Below are 17,655 nucleotides of genomic sequence, written 5' to 3'. Positions count from 1 at the left end.
TGACCTAATTCTTTAAAAGGAATGCAAAAAGTGCAAAATATTTATTGTACTTTGACAAGTACTTCATTCGATGTTATATTTAAAGCACAATATTTCTTTCTGATATATTTTTCAGTTTCAATGTTATATTAATCTTAATCACGCATTTTTCTTGATTGTAGAAATGATACTTTTTAAACTGTTTCACCAATAACAAGGATGTTTAAAACCCATTTATATTTATATCAATTTTATTAACAGTGCAATTAATGCATTAGTTTTGCTTATTTTTATCGATAAAACTATTGCTATCAGATACTTAGAAATTTGAAATATATATACTCATACCCCAAATACGTCATAAGTAAATGCATGATACGAATTCAGGGATTACATATATTGGGTAATACGCGCCTTCCAAATGTGGAAAAATTACACACATTTATGTAGGAAAAAACAAAATTTAATTAACAATTAACAGAATGTGTAAATTTAGTCTAATTATTCCATTATTCAAATTATATAAAATTCGAAAGCTTGATTTTTAAGAATTCGTTTTAATAAGGTTTTCAGACAATAAATAATTGATAGTTTTATTTAAAACTATTAGTTTATAAGTACAGTTTATTTTTAGAAATAACTAACTATGGAAGTTCTTTTTTTTTAATAAATGAAAATTGCATTCCGTTAATCTAACCAAGTTTGTTTTCCTTGCATTCTGGTATTTTAATGAAGTCTGATATGTTTTTCCTGTATTCGGACATTTTAATCCAGTCAGGTATGTTTTTCCTGCATTCGGACATTTTAATCCAGTCTGATAAAATTTTCCTGCATTCAGATATTTTAATCAATCCTGGTATGTCCTGAGAGCAAGGTAGGTCTCTAATATTTTTTGGATAGAAATTAGATTTTTAATTCCAGAATTTACATGTTTTAGTGAAATTTTTCAGCAAATATAAATCTGAAAAAAATCTTTTTTAAAAACTAGAAATTTTTGTCCCTCTTTCACTTCTGAATTATTTTAGTCAAACAATTAGTGTTTTTATTATTTTTATCCTTTCAAATTCAATGTACATCTGTTTCACCTACCTATATTCAACATATATCTAATCCAGCTAAAATGAGATTCAATGCTCATTCAAGTATCTTATACAAAAGAAATACAATCAGAGAATTTTAAAACTTGCTTTATGTATTATCCACTATTTTTTAAGCAAAAAACGTTTTCTTAAATTTGACATTCTTTTAATTTTATTAAATATTTTGTCATTATAAGCTTAAACAACACCAGTCCAACGCCATTAGAACAATGGCAGACCACGTTAACTTATTCCAAAGGCAAACATAAGCATAACTATAACAATAAATAACTGAATTTTATTATTGTATACAAAAACAATTTTTCTTACTATTTTCTGGGCATGAAGTGTTCCGAATAGTTTAAAGTGATTTACGTGGTCAAATAAAAATATACGATTTGTTTAACCCTCTTATATCACATTGAATTGTATTAAACTCGGGCAAACTCATAATTCCAAGTGCACTCATTTTAAGAATTTGTTTACCTTCCACTTTAAGGACTTCCCAAGAATAACAGAATAAACAGAGGAAAAGGGTCATGTCCCAAAAGTTTTATATTTTTGAATGTCTCTTGTTAAATATGTTCTTAAAGTTCGTAAGATAAGTTTTTAAACAATATTTTCAGTGGCATTGATTTTTATATTTCTGAGAAACACTCGTTTATTTATAATATACGTGTCACTAGTTTGAAAAATACGCAAAACGACCAACATCTTTCCACGCAGCCAACTCGCGGAAACACTAATAACTTAGAAATGAACTTCAAGATTAACACACGGACTTGTATGTTTGTAGCTATAACTTTTGAGAAGGTCAAAGTTCAAAGCTGGAAATGGACAAAAACACGAAAAGTAGAATTTTTTTCTAGAGTAATAAATAATATTTTACTCACAATACCTGGAAAGGATTGCCTTTTTTTAGTGTGTCCAATTGATTATGCGGAAAATCTCTCTACAAATACAAATCTACCTGAACGGCATTGCTTTAGTAGTTCATTGACATGCTTACATGAAAGGAAATGCGAGATAAATGAATTAGACAAGGGTATAAAAATTCGGTTACGAAATATAATTTAGGTTTAAAATTGCATATTACGTACCTGTAGAAAAAGAAAGCAATAAATTACGGGATCTGTTGCAGAAAACTTATTTTTAAAACTCCACTAAAAGGTTCTTTTTAAAATATATGCTTGTTTAAATCAAAGATTATACACTAGTTAAAACAATTTCAAAAATTCATTGCCATGACTAAGAATTTTCCATTTAAAAACTCCTCCTCATTTAAAACTCCTAATTTTTGAATCAAATTTCGGTATAAAATAACGGTACTTTGGGTGCATTATCCGTAAAATCCTTTTTTACCGTAAAATATTATACCGTAAATTAAACAGTGATATTCATTTAATTAGAGTGATTCAAAGATTTTACGGTATTTATTACAGTAAAAGGTAAGGTATGTCAGATTCTTTTGTTCCCTTTGAAATGGAATGTACGGTAAAAAGTACGGGCACTATTAATGCCGGTACTTTTTACAGGAATTTTTTGCAGTGTAATAAACTGATTTTTTTAACCGATTTCGTTGGAATTACGTGGTTTAAAATATTGTAAAAATTTGTGTGATATATACTGCAAACTTTCCCAATAATATTAAATTAAGTAGCAAAGAATAATAAATAATTATAAATATTTATAAATTATTATTATTTCTAGTAAATTTTAGTATTCTTTGTACACATATAATTATGTGCACAAATGTTTTGATTTGCTTTGCGCTCGCATCTTACAATTTAAATCTATCTTCAAAAAAGTCTTTATTCGGAAGAAGTACGTTTTTGTGTCTGGCTTCGTAATTTAAAATATCGTCTGCACGAATTAATTAGCATATTTAAAGTGTGCTCCTTATATCATTAAGATTACACGATAGTACGTTTAAATGCGATCATTACGTTAAAATTCCTTGAAGTTGAACATTATTTTTTCCTCTTATTTTTTTTTTTTTTTGCAGACAGTACCTAAACGTTAATTCTTTGTAAAGATTCTTTATTTTGTCTTTGAGTAAAATAAGATTGAAAATTAGAGTATATAACCTTATTCTAAGCACGTATGTAGGCTTAAGGGTATAGTTGCTAGGAAATGTGTTATTTTTCTTTATTGAATAGGTATTTCATTAAACTGTTAGGTAAGATAAGTCGATAAACAGAAACTTCAACGAAAAGATTTTAACGTAAAATTTGTATACCTTTCTTATTCCAAAAACATATTTTAAAATAATTCTTTTTCATTTCATGTTTTAATATTAAATAGTTTCTAATGCAAAAGAATGTTTGAAAAACTATATAGCGTAAAGTTTTAATTGAATAAATATTTCAATAATGCAAAATAACGCTGTTACAAATTCAAAATTGTTCAAAATTTGAAGATGCTTTGTTATAATTTCTTATTTTCTCTTTGTGTAAAATTAGATTGAAAATTAGAGTATATAACCTTATTCCAAGCACGTATATAAGCCTAAGGGCATAGTTGCTAGGAATTGTTGGTTAATTGAAATGGTAGTTAATAGGAGTGAAATTTATAAAATGTCTAACTGTTTCATCAGATAAATAACAGAAGTTATTTTTTTTTCATTCTCTCTTTCTTTTTTATGATGAAATTTCGAAACAAGAAAAATCCTAAAAATAATACCTTTGTTGCAGAAAGTAACTAGTGTATATATATATAGCACAATAAAAACAAAGAGAAAAACGAAGAAAATTAATAAGTTTTATTAACTGCGCACAAGCTGCAAGTATATGGAACTCATAAAATAAGCAAATTATTGAGAAAAAATGGAAAATAGTAAAAAATAATGACAAGAGAAGAAAATTATTAAAGATAATTTTTCAAAAGTATTCACAAAAATATAATATTTGATATCTAATGAAAAAAAAAATTAAAATTCCGGAAAACAAAACAAAGAAAAGATATAATCTCTTCATCAGCCCACACGATTATATCCGCAAAAAGGAGTGCTTTCTAATATTGTATTAATATATGCAAAGCAAAATATATCAATACAATAGTGTGAGAAGCACTCAAAAAAATTGAAACGAAATTAGAACACATTAAGTAAAAAATATATACGAAAAAACAAACAAATATATCAAGCAAAATATAGAAAATAAAATATAAATATATTCAGGCACTTATAGGGCAGATTTGTTGGCCACTCTTTCAGGGGCACCATATTAGGAGGGCCAACGTTGCTCCCACAGTAAGGGGACAGATAGTACAGAGAATGAAAGAACAACCATGCCTTGTCCGGGATTTGAACCCAGAACCTTTCCGGCATGCATACGTATAAAAGAAATATAAAAAAGAGTGAAGCATTCTTGAATAAAAATAATTCAAATATAATAATATATATTCAAATATATTAACTTACATTCTAATGGAAGCAACTGTTTCTCCTCTTTAGGCAATTGGAGTTCTTACTCTTTTTAACTTCCATAAGACTTGATTATATGCTTAAAATCAAAACAAAATATTCATTTGTATGGTAATCATGTTGATGTAATATATTATATGATGTTGCCATGTTGATTCATTATCAGGGCTCGAAAAACAGCCAGTCCGCCCGTCCTCGACGGTCAAAAATTCCCCGCGGACAACGAATTTCTCGAATCCGACGTCCGCGCCGGCGGCCATTTTCCCGTTAATGTTCGTGCTACATTTTCAATTTTTGTTATCTTACAAGAGTCTTGTAAGTTACAAGGCAGCAAAATGACCCACAATACAGCAACATACTGCGCATATATTGATATTTTCTCTGTCTGGGAGTACTGCAGCGGTTGAAAGGGGCTTTGCAGCAATAAACTTACAAAAAAAACACAATACGTACTGGTTTTAAACAAAAAGCTTTAAAAGCAATTTTGAACATCTACCTAAATGGAAAACCCCTTTCAGATTTCTGTTCAGAAACCTCTGTAAATTATTGGCTTGATTGTGGAACTGATAACGTCATATTTGATTCATTTAAAAAACGCAGTACCCTCGGATAACTTGACATTCCAGATAACTTGACCCTTGTCATTTAAATTATTTCATAAAAGAAATACTAGGTTACTATTAGTAACCTAGTATTTCTTTTATTACTGTATAATGTAATCCTAGTAACGACTAATTCATTGTGCAATTTATATAAATGTTTGTAATAAATAGGAGAAAATTATATTTTTATTTATTTAAAAGCGACGGGTTAGTTTGAACGGAGGACGGGTGCATTGTTGGACAAGCCGTCCTCAGGGACGGGTAAAATTTCTGAGTTTTTTCGAGCCCTGTTCATTATTATGCTTATGTCTAATGAAAACTCAAAACTGACTTTTAAAAGTTTTATTTTCGATTTCAGAAACACAACTGTTTTGAAAGATAATGTGTTTTTAAGCAAAAGAAAGGAAGAAAATATGAAAGATGAGTTTAAGAAAAATAATAATAACATTTTTTAAAAATAATATAAATTTCTAAAAATCTCTCACAATGATCACCTAACACATGTGTCTTTGATTTTTATCATACAATCTATTCATTTTTAGAACTTTATTAAAAAAATCTTGCTTTAGGACAGCGATTCTCAAAAGGTGTTCCGTGAAAAAATCACTTGAGTTCCGTGAGTTAGGACCTTTATTTTAGAGAAATGATTTTTGAAACTGTAATTGGCTTGTATTCAATCAAAGATTGATTATTTGTTTATTGATTTGGTTAATGCAATCGTTTAAATAAATTCCCAATAAAAATAAATAGAAAATTTTAAAGTATATATTTATATTTTTGTACAATAACAATATACTGAATAAATTACTAAAAGGATTTACATTTGCAAATGATTGCATCAGCATTTCACATCGAACTTTAAAGTTCAAAATAAAATAACCAAATTCCAGAATTACTAATTATTTTTCTCCAATAACTTTCACATTTTATAAGAGTTCTTTTACAAAAATCATAATTCAGTTATTTTATTCAATTTGGTTTGCGCATACGCGGACTAATCAACTAAAAGTTGATGCTGACTTTCGAATTCAATTGCCTAACTCCAAACCTAATTTAAAGACGGATATTAATAAAACCATGAAAAAATTTTATTCTTCACATGAAATGTTCCTACATCAATTTGAATTTTTTTTTTATATTTTGGTTAGCGTATTCACACCTACTAATTTACTTCTTTTAATAGTTAGTGTTCCGCCAAACGATGTTCAATCATTTAAGGTTCCGTAACTGAGAAAAATGGGAACCGCTGCCTCAGGCAGTGAACAATATTTACTCTTAGCAATCTTTGCAGCTTGCATTTCTTATAATTATTTAAAATAACCTTGAAAATACTTCTTTGGGAGTGTATTTCCGTGGATAGAGCAAAAAATTTTATTACGAAGGGAAAAATCAACTATTCGAAAATAAAAAGAAAAAAATATATACATCTAAGTATTTATTATAGAATCAACGAGAACCGGTTATAAAATCGTAGGCCCCTCATTCACTGACTAGTTTTTAACTGATTACTATGCGGCTTCCTATAACCTCTATTTGAATTCTGATGAATACAGATGTATTAAAACCCCCCAAATGGAGGCCCTGCAATAAACGAAGAAAAAAAAAAAATAAAACGCTTTGATAGAATGTTAGTAGTCGCTCTCCCGTGAAGACGTTTTGAACGTGATGGCGCCTCAACGTCTGAATGGTACCTGTCGTGTCTTTTTTTTTTTTTTTTTTTTTTTTCCTTTTAATACCTGACTTGTAATTTGTTGAAAATTTTAAAAAGATAGTTTATATGGTCAAGTAGAGCTTAGTTTTTTTTACTTAATTTTAATCATCTTACGAAAGAATATTTTATAAACTTATTTTATTTTGCTATAATTTAAAAGCAAATTTAAGGGTAGCTCGAAAAATGTAGGATAATGAAAATATATGTAGAAAATAAATTATATTTTTAAAAGTGGTACTGGTCATTGAACTAAATTGTAATCCTCAGCATCTGTTACCAAAACTTAATCCTCTGCTCTTAACTTAAATACTGTATGTGTTAAAAAAAAGAGTTTTCGTTTAACTTTATTGGAATTGTAAATTTATTATTGGGTGTTGGATGGATAACTGATTTCGAAATTATTCTGTACTTTATTATTAAATTTTCTGTAATGAATGAATCGGAAAAAAAAACTAAACACTAAAACTGATTAGAGGAATGATTAAAACTGATTAGAAGACTTAGAAAATAATCAAAATAATGTAAATGCGACTCTTCAATGCAAAATTCACTTGCAATATCTGTTCTATTCTCTATCAAATATTGATCTTTAAAAAGGAAAACGTATTTTTTAAACTCACTGACTGAAAGTTAAAATGTTAGGGCAAAGTTTTCATCATTGAATCATATCATGCTTAATGTACATGATCAGTCTTCTACAAAAAGGAATAATTTCTTGGAGCCAAAACCAATTTTTAGTTGACGGAATGTGTTGAAATAGAAAGTAACATAACAGTTATTTACTATTTGCTAAATTATAACTGTATATAAATTGCGACCAATTTTACTAAATCGGAGACCGTAAATGGTGACTGATGCACGTTAAATCTATCGAGTCGCAAAGTTCTAATGTTCATGTTCTAATGTTATAACTACTAATGTTCAGCTCCGTAGCTTTGCAATTTTGAACCCAATCCAGAAGACGATGGAACTCCTTGATCAAATATTGGATGAAACTCGCCTTTGTGGAGGACATTTTTGATGGAACTATCCCGCATCTGCGTTAAAAGGAGAGAGAAACCACGAAAACCTACCACGGTTAACCTATTGGCAAGGGGACTTTAACCCATGACCCGTCTGCCACTAAGGATATTTTACGTCAGCACTGTGGTCGGGTGCGGAATTCGTATCGACCAGGGATGCGAACCTGGTTCACCAGTGGATATACTGAAATTAATGAGGGGTAGTGTTTTTTTATTTATTAATTTATTTATCTTTATTTTTTTAAGAAAAATATTTCTAGATATTTAGCTGACAATTTTATTCAATAAATTGTCGGATATAATTTTTCACACTTCAAGAAATTTATTTTTCTGCTTTATAAATTATGTAGCCAGAAATCGTAAACAGGAAATTTAAGTTAAAAATCGTAGCCTTGACAATTTGAAACTTTTTTGCATATAACTCAATGGGTAGATGCATTTACTTTTATTTTCATGGAATCAAGGTTATAACAGCAGGATTCCATGGTTTTGTGAGAATTTTATTTGCGGAAGTATCGGCTTTTATACTACTTGTTTGCATGTAATCCATGTTTTGAGTTTAAAATATTCTGCAAATGGAAAAATACCTTGAGAATATTAGAATAGAACTTCTTTATAAGACTTGTAATTAGTAAAATAGCATTATTTTGCTATAGCAATACAAAATTTACAAGTCGAACAAGCATAACAGAATCAGAAAAAAAGTAAGGAATTAAAATAGATTTTTTGGTTTTCCAACTAACAGCGAAAGAATCTTGATTGGAAGTATAAGATATCTTAATAACAATTAGTAAGTTTTATAGTGGTAGCCGTTGGAAAAAGACTGGTGATGTTGATGATTGTATCAATATTTTAATAAATTGAAATCAAACTTTATAGATGAAAATACTTTGAGCTATCCAAGGTGCTTCAATAATATATCCAAAAATGTAAAATCAGGTAGAGCTTACCAAAATAAGTATATTTCACACAGGAAAATGTGCGTGTGGAAATGCCGTACTAAGCCAATAGGAAGCGTTGTTGCTTAACAATGTATGACAATTTATGTGCCGCTGTGAATCTTGTATCCCTATGGGTCATCGCTCTTTCGAGCAGCTATTGTAAACTTAAAATTAGACATAAGAAAACAATGATTTATGAACAGTTTATAATAGCTAACAATCAAACAGTTCGCAATCAATTACAGCCCACAATAGATTCTCGTAAGAAAGTAACACTAACATAGCAAGCAAATAGCATTAGTAAGCAACACTAACATAGCAAGCAAATAACATTAGTAGGCAAAACTAACATAGGAAGCAAATAACATTAGTAAGCAACACTAACATAGCAAACAAATAACATTAGTAAGCAACACTAACATAGCAAGCAAATAACATTAGTAAGCAATACTAACATAGCAAGCAAATAACATTAGTAAGCAACACTAACATAACAAGCAAATAACATTAGTAAGCAACACTAACATGGCAAGCAAATAACATTAGTAAGCAACACTAACATAGCAAGCAAATAGCATTAGTAAGCAACACTAACATAGCAAGCAAATAATATTAGTAAGCAACACTAACATAGCAAGCAAGTAACATTAGTAAACAACACTAGCATAGCAAGCAAATAACATTAGTAAGCAACACTAACATAGCAAGCAAATAACATTAGTAAGCAACAGCACTCTCTTTCGATTTAATGCGGAATTTTCGCATAAACATTCTTTTATAAAATATGCTCTGCATGGTTCCCTCTACCAGCCCTTATATTTTTGATCCACCCTGCATTTTTACATCTATACAGTGACTAAAAGAATCTATAGTTATATTAAAATTGAGAAAATATTGACGAGATGCTGTACAGACATCAAAATGTGCATCTAATTCTAAAGTTTAGAAAAATATTTAATTTTTCGGTTCATAATTTTTTTTCCTACGGTAAATTTAAAATAAATATTCCTCTACTGAACATTATTCTTCATTAAATAACTTAAAAATCTAGACTATTATTAAGGAGAGCACCCCAATTCGGCAAAAATGATTTAGATTACACTTAAACAAATGACTAAATTTTAAAATTATCACTGAAATAAATTTGGAAAATAAGAACAATTTAAAATTTATAGTTTTTTAACCTAAAAATCGCACAGAAACTTGATGGATGTATTGTTCATTAATCATAGTCATCACACTTTTAAACTCATTATCAGTTCAGTTCATATATTTTGTTCATTAAAGTAAAGGGCAACAGAACCTCTGTAATCAGTGAGAAGTTTATAATTACGTTAAAGAGCGTACGAACAACTTTTCATAACAAAGTGCGTGATCAGTTAATGAAAAAATTTTTAGAAACTCATTAAATGTCTCTTTTTTCTATTTAGAAAAATAATTTAAACTGAACCAAAAAATAATTCAAACCACACTTTAAAAGCTCTTCTTATACAGTTTTCATCTCATACAATTTCATCATTCCTTTCAAATTTTCTGTTTTTATTTCAAATTAAATCTAAAACCTAATTACAGCAGTCTCGTAAAAAAGAAAGTCTTTACTTTCAAATCTCATATAAAATGAATTTTATAATTAATATTAATTACATGTTTGTCCTTTCTCTCAAACTAATCCTGTAAACGTGTTTATTAATTTTGTTTTTACAAAAATAAGATAGGTTGAACTCCGACCCACCCCAGGGGGGTATACGGAGATAAAAGCTAAATTATTACATTAAATATTTTCTCAAAAAACTAAAATTACAGTAAAATTTTGCCAAATAACAGCGGTGGTGATCAGTTAAAAGTGGATTAACTATAACATTTGAGAATTTAAAACATGTTTTAAAGGCAATGAAATCCAATAGCGCCGGTGTAAATGTCTTTTACAAAAATAAATAAACCTATTTATATTTATCTAAAAAATTATTGCAACACGCGCGTAAGGGGCATTACAATTAAGAAAGCAAAGTAATTTATGAAGCAATAAGCGCACTTGTAGACATTTATTTTCTTCATGTCATTGTATCAAGTGAAGTTTGATTTTATGATTGAAATAGACTGTTTATAAAATGTAATAATTAAAACTAATTTATAAACAATCGTGGTTGTGCTTAGTATTATTTCAATTTATTTGGTATCATAATCAAAATTCAACATCTTACTAATATGAAAATATTCATTCTAGGAATTAAACTCAAAGTTTTATCTAAAATAAAATTAATTTTTTTCAGAAGAAATTAATTTTTAAAAAAATACAATTATTATTTAAAACAAACCACTAAAATTTAAAATTGTAGTCAAATTCATGTTTAAATCTTGGAATCTATATTTTTATATCAGTTGAGATTTAAATATTTCTTATACCGAATGTGTTGATACAGTGTTGTGCACCAAACAAAAAAAACATATGTTTTCTTAAAAAAATTATATACTAATTTTTTATTACAAACTTAAATTACACTTTTTTTTATCTAAAATATCAGAAACAAACATATGAAGCCTTTATATACAAGGAAAAAAATCATGTGCTGTATTAAAAATTCTGTTAATTACATGGAGTTGAAAAGTACTCTGTAGACATGCCAAATACAAGTTGGACCCTCAAAAGTAAATTAATTCTATCTTTTTTTTAATACAGTGTACATATTCATTATCTCTGATGGATTTGAATAATTTACTATAATTTATGTACACAATTAATTCGCTTACGTCTGTAAGAGAATATGTTTGTTTCGGACTGAGTATAATTGCCAAAAGCTTTCTTATAATTGCTACTTGTTAATTTTTTTCTTCACTTCTAAGAAATGCATTATGACTTCACTCATTTCCGCTGTCTATCTTGCCTTCATTTACGTTCAATCCAGTTTTGTTGTATGCCGTGGTTTTAACATCAAGTACTTTTAGATAATTTTGCAACTTTTCAATTCCTTATCAAAGTAGAAATATTATATTGCAAGAATAAGTTTTACACGGGCTCATAATGTACTCTATGTTTATGCTGCATTAAAAAAAAGGGTATTCAGTTTGTTTCATTTCGATGAATTACCATTTCCCAGTGGTTTTACTACACTGTTAGAAATTTCTCAGAAAAAATCGTTAAATGAATTTTTTTATTGTTATTTTTCCACATTCAAACGAAACAGCCAAATAGCCATAAATAAGATGGCAATCAAACTGTTAACTGTGAGAAAACCCGCTTATCAATTGATACGGTTAACTTGATACGGTTAACTTTCACTTAATACAGTTAAAACAACCAGACAACCAGAATTTTATCGTGCCAACTAAGCCCACCTAATAAGGCCACTTAGTTTTTTATAACAGCATTCATTTTATAGCCGAGACTTCTAATCTGTCCGTCTCATGACCGACAGAACTGGGTTCCAGTCCCAGCGTTGACTCCATGATATTTCCCCCATTCCCTTTAACACATGAAAATTGCTCCCTGAATACCCCAATTGCTCCCTGAATATTCCATTGCCCATTACTTAAAGAAAAGCGTAGCTTTAATTCCCAGTTAAATTTCATTTTTCCGGTTTTGAAACCATACTAGTCGTAAATGGTTGCAAAACAGTATGATTTTGTGATTCAAGGTTTTATAAAAATACTAGTTGTAAACGGTTTCAAAACCGTTAAGGCAAAAAATGTTTAAACTGTACCAGGGCTCGAAAAGATTCAGAAATTTTAACCGCCCCCGAGGACGGCTTGTCCAAAAATCTACCCGTCTTCCTTGGAAACTAACCCGCAGCTTCTAAATAATAGACATATAAGAATTTAATCGTAATTATTAAAGACCATTAATGATTCCATCCAAAATATTTTGTATAAATATGTAATATGGTATAAAAAATTTTCATAAGTTGGTGTGTCATACACAAGAAACCAAACTAAGCTATGATATTTCCTTATTTCCTTTAGGTCACAAATGTATTTAATGTTACAATTAGTCAGAAAATTTACATTCAAACTTAAACGCTGAGAAAACCTATAAAATGTCCTAAGAACAGTATAAAGTATTTAGTACATAATTTTTTTTTTAAAAAATGAGTAATAAATTTTTTTTTAAAATAAAATCTTAACTCCTAAAATAAAATAATAGGGTAAAATTTTATTTTCCTGCGTGCAAAAGCAAAAAAAAATTTAATTATAATAAATAGAAAATTCTTAATTTAACTTTGTTTAACATTTGTTATTTTTTATTACAATTATTACTAATAGTATTGTTTTATAATGAATATTGCAATTGTTATTGGTCGACGACCTAAAAGGATGTTATGAAAGGAAATTAAAAATAGGATTTGTGCCAGGCAAATCGAGAAAATGTGTTGCATCTGTCAGAAAAACAAGCAAAAATTATTGAATACCTTTCTAGAAAAATGAGTCACAAATCATATGACATAAAACACTTATTCTCAGGCATTACATTTCAAAGAACCTCTTTTTTTTTGTGTTTCTTAGCCGTCTTATGATGTTTAGCAATAATAACCGTCTTAATAGTTCAGTTCAAATTCTAAATTGGTTTTATTAATATAGCATTTTCAGTTTAAATTGTATATTAGATTAAACTCACGCAGTATTTTAAGTTTAAATCGTAAAATTGTTTAGAAACTGAACACCAAAATTTCTTAATGGAACATTACTTTACACCTAAATAGTATTCCATTAAGTTTTCACCACACCAAAACCTAGGATATAGTTCCTGGTGCAGTGAACCACTTAAAATATTCTTTTATTCTACTTGGTGTAATGTGGCCGCCACCATATTGTTTGTCAGTAATACCAAACTTTATTATTATAGTAAGATATGATACACATAAAAATCAGAAAAATTATTTTTACGAGACAATGTAAAGTAATAATCAATAATTCAGGTGTGGCATGCGCACAGAAGTTTTTAAAATAAAATTAGTTTGTAAATTAAACATACCCGTAGCTCAGAGAGAATATTAAGACAAATTCATACTAGACTTAACAGAGCAGAAGCGGATAAAAATTATACAATACAAAGTTATTTAGCTCAGTTTACAGAAACAATTGTGCCGGGATAGCCTGGTCGGTAGGGCGCTGGACTCATGTCCGAGAGTTCGTGGGTTCAAACCCCGCCCGCCGAAGACTCCGCGTGTAAAGTGACTGATGCACGTTAAATCTGTCGAGTTGCAAAAGTCCTCCATGTTCCCATAACAAATCAATACCTCTGGGGGTACTGGATTGGAGATCGATCGTTCTCTGATTCAGGTCAAAATTACAATCTGTGGATGAATGAAATGCATGTATGAATGGGTCCGCCCTATAAACGGGTGCGACGTATGGTGTAGCAGAAGTCGAATTCTTGGGCATAGGGCACCCCCTCTGCCTAAACAGGCATACGTCAACAACAACAACAACAGAAGCAATTAACCCTCTAAAAACATATATACATCTTTTTAACGGCGAACATCAGTTTCTGTAGATGAAAAGCAGCACTGAGGTGAAACACAAGCACTCACAAACTTGTAATCGATTGTAAACAATTACAGATAATATCTAAAACGAGCCAACATTAGAGTTTTTGGAAGCAAACTTATTTAGCGTACCGTGTAAAAGCGCGTGATCTCGGTGTGAACGTTTTGCTTATTAGGTGTTTAGAGCTTTCATACACCATATAAAATGTATATAAAAGATCAATTTGGTATTAACTTGAAAAAAAGTGTTCCTTCACATATTTTTTAGGGGTGTTCAGCATCAAATTCGGAGAGACATATTACACCACAGTATTTACAGTGTAGGTTAAATTAGCACAATATTTTATTGCTATAAGATTGAAATATTATAATGTTAACTTATAGTTTTTTTTTTTATTGTAAAATATTAATCGTTCTAACTCAGCTTTTCTTTTACAAAGCTCTTTGCTGTTCCTTTATAGTATAAAGCAGGGATCTACAAATCACGAGCCATCTATCACCCCAGGGTTGAGAAAGTCGTAACTGGAACCCCTTTATTTTTAGTAAAATTTAACCAGCTTTGATTTAAAACCCTAAAAATCTGAATATTTCCGAAAAAAGAGTTTTCTTTTCATAACTAAAGTAAAAATTCGGGCATGTAATTTAATTTCAGTTCATTAACCGTGCATTAAATTTGCAAAGCATACTTTCAACAACTTAATTTATTTTAGGATAATAAAAAAACTGAAAATAATTATTTTTATGTAATTTCACGAGAGCAAAAGTCTTTTACTTACCATTCCATAACATGTTAACTCCTAGATATTCTATGATAAAGATCCTGATAGAGTCCTGGCATAGAATGTAAATTCATATGAAAAAAAATTATTACGTTATTTACGTTTGCATATATTTTTTTAACATTCATAATAACTAATTTCGGATAAAGTAACACCTAATACAAATATGAAAACGAATCTGATTATTATTTTCAAATGCTAATGAGTATAATGAATAATATATTTAATGAACAATGAGTAATATTTTAAATGCAAGACGTTTTTTATCTAATCAACTTTCAGTATATTTCCGGCAAGTTCATTGCCTTGTCATTAAAGCAAATAATAAAGTTAAAAAATGAAAATAAAATATTTTTATATATTTTATAAGAAAATATATATATATATACAAACTAAATAAAAAATAAGTCGTGCTTTTTTTTTATCTATTCTTAGTTCAATTGGATATTCTCTTTTTCTTTTTAAAAAGAAAAAATCGAGCATTGAATATGTCTGAGCTAAAGAATTTTTTGAGCGACACAGAAAAATCTCCATTCAACGAAGTCTCTTAATAGCAAATTTCTCCCTATAACGAAATGTTTAGTGGGAAAGGTAAATAACCAGGGAAAATATTCTACGAATAACAAAACAGTTGTCTCATTGTAACAAATTTCTCAGAAGCTTATCTTTTCGATTTACATCAGTTTTAGAAATTTTCAGACCTTCATCTTTTCTATTTTTGAAGAAAATTCTTAATTAAGGTTGGAATTAGTTGGACCATCAGAAGGGAATTGAAGATTTGCGTATAGTGTACGCTATCTGACTTTTTTGAAATGGGAGAAAGATTGTTATATTTCATAACCTACATTACGCATAAAGAGATTATACAGTGTAACGAACAACTTTCTAGTCCAGAAATATGACAGTGACTCCTATGAAACTAAAGTGATATGAAACTAAAATTAAAACGTGATATAGCTAAAACCAAATGAAACTGAAATTTTACAATCAAAACATTAAAATAAGTTTCTAAATAAATGAAAAAGTGTCCAACTCTATTTTCAGCTCACTTTTAAAATGTGAACATTTTTATGACCATTTTATAATCGCAAACAGCAAAATCGTTTAGTTTTTCAAGCAAACATATTTTTTTAAATGCAAAGTAATCAACATTGTTCCCAAATTGATGAATTGTCTTCACCTATTTACACAATAAAAATTAATGATTTCAATAAATTAATACAAATTATTAACTTCAGTTGTAATTAAAAGTTTAAAAAAAGTTCATTTTTAATTTTAAAAAAGAGTTAAAACACAAATACTTTCGAATTTATTAAAACGACCAAAAATGTAGTAATATTTGCTTAAATAACAATAAAAATCTCTAAAACCCGTAAAACGAAATTTTCTATATAATGAATTTTCCAAATTCAACCAATGGATGTCGTTTTTGAGGACACAATTGCATCTCATCAGTGAATGAGTATAATATTGAATGGTTGACAGAAATTAATTAAGAGATAATGGATTAATTAAGAAATAATAAATTAAGAGAGAGATCTATTAATTTCAATCCAGTAATTAATACAATAATTAAGAGATAATAAATTAATTAAGAGAGAGAGAGAGATCCATAAATCTAAAATTTAGAGATATTTTAACGGTTCTTTAATGATTTTGAAAAATTATTTTTGATAGCGTTATCAAATGTGTTTTCAAAAAAGTCTAATAAATAACAGTTAAGGTACAGAAAAAAAAATGCGGGTGTAATTTTCTAGAAGTCAGTAATCAGGAACTTCCTTTTTGAGAAACGTGCGTGTAATAAATAAATTTGAGAAATTGTCTTATTCAAACATTGAACCAGTTATAAATGAACTCGATCAAAGAATAAATTACTAGAAAGAAAGGAAAGAGTTACATCAGAAACAAATTCCTTACAAAAAGTTAATGTTAGCTGGACACCTTTTCTCTTGTCATTTATACACAACATCCAAAAATAACCCATCACGCTATGGTTTCGTCACTTGCTTTCAAGTGCTTTCGAACCTTTCAGTAGACTTGATTTACGATGACGAGTTTTCGCCAAATGAAACACACCTCTTTAACGTTGGCCTCTGTCCAAAACCTTTAACACAGTCACTGATAACAACAAAAAATATTATGTGAACTAATATTGTAGGTGAAAATATCAACTGTATGAAGTAAACAGGGGTAAATTATTGTTATTGCCAAAAGAAAGAAGAACAACAGTTCAGAATTTGATAATGCGTTGTCTCAAATAGCTGTTAATCGAAAAAAGCATATCACTGTTTTTGGAAGAAAAAATCTAACAGTATAAATAATTAAATCTATATTTAGATTGGCAATTAAATTTAATTAAAGCTATAAAAATAATTAAGGTATAACATGTTTTTCAAACAGAGATTAATACTTTGACATAATAATATAATATGTATTTATATATTGATAAATGTAGATGCCATAAAATTTTTTTTAAATAAATCCATTGAGAAAAAAAGTATGGTCAAAACTACCAGAATATGGTAAAATTTGCAGTGTTTCTGTCTCTGCGGGAACACCAAAAATCTCGGTAATTTTTACCGAGGCTCTTTTAGTACTGACTTTGATAAAGTTAACGATAAAATATGGTTTAATAATA

General features: G+C 28.7%; 1 long non-coding RNA gene across 1 annotated transcript in view; it reads right to left on the bottom strand.

The window, feature by feature from the left end:
- LOC107453023 (uncharacterized) overlaps positions 1-17,097 on the bottom strand; it is a 227,671-nt gene extending 210,574 nt beyond the window's left edge. The window contains exons 1-2 of the long non-coding RNA XR_011638261.1: positions 16,935-17,097; positions 15,015-15,069 (exon numbers count right to left, since the gene is read on the bottom strand). This is a non-coding gene — a long non-coding RNA (uncharacterized lncRNA). The remainder of the gene's footprint in view (positions 1-15,014; positions 15,070-16,934) is intronic.
- Between the last annotated feature and the right edge of the window lie 558 nt (positions 17,098-17,655).

The sequence above is a fragment of the Parasteatoda tepidariorum genome, chromosome X1 (genome assembly GCF_043381705.1).
Source record: "Parasteatoda tepidariorum isolate YZ-2023 chromosome X1, CAS_Ptep_4.0, whole genome shotgun sequence".
NCBI lineage: Eukaryota > Metazoa > Arthropoda > Arachnida > Araneae > Theridiidae > Parasteatoda > Parasteatoda tepidariorum.
The sequence above is the reverse complement of the archived record's forward strand: the minus strand, read 5'-3'. Positions and strand labels throughout refer to the sequence as shown.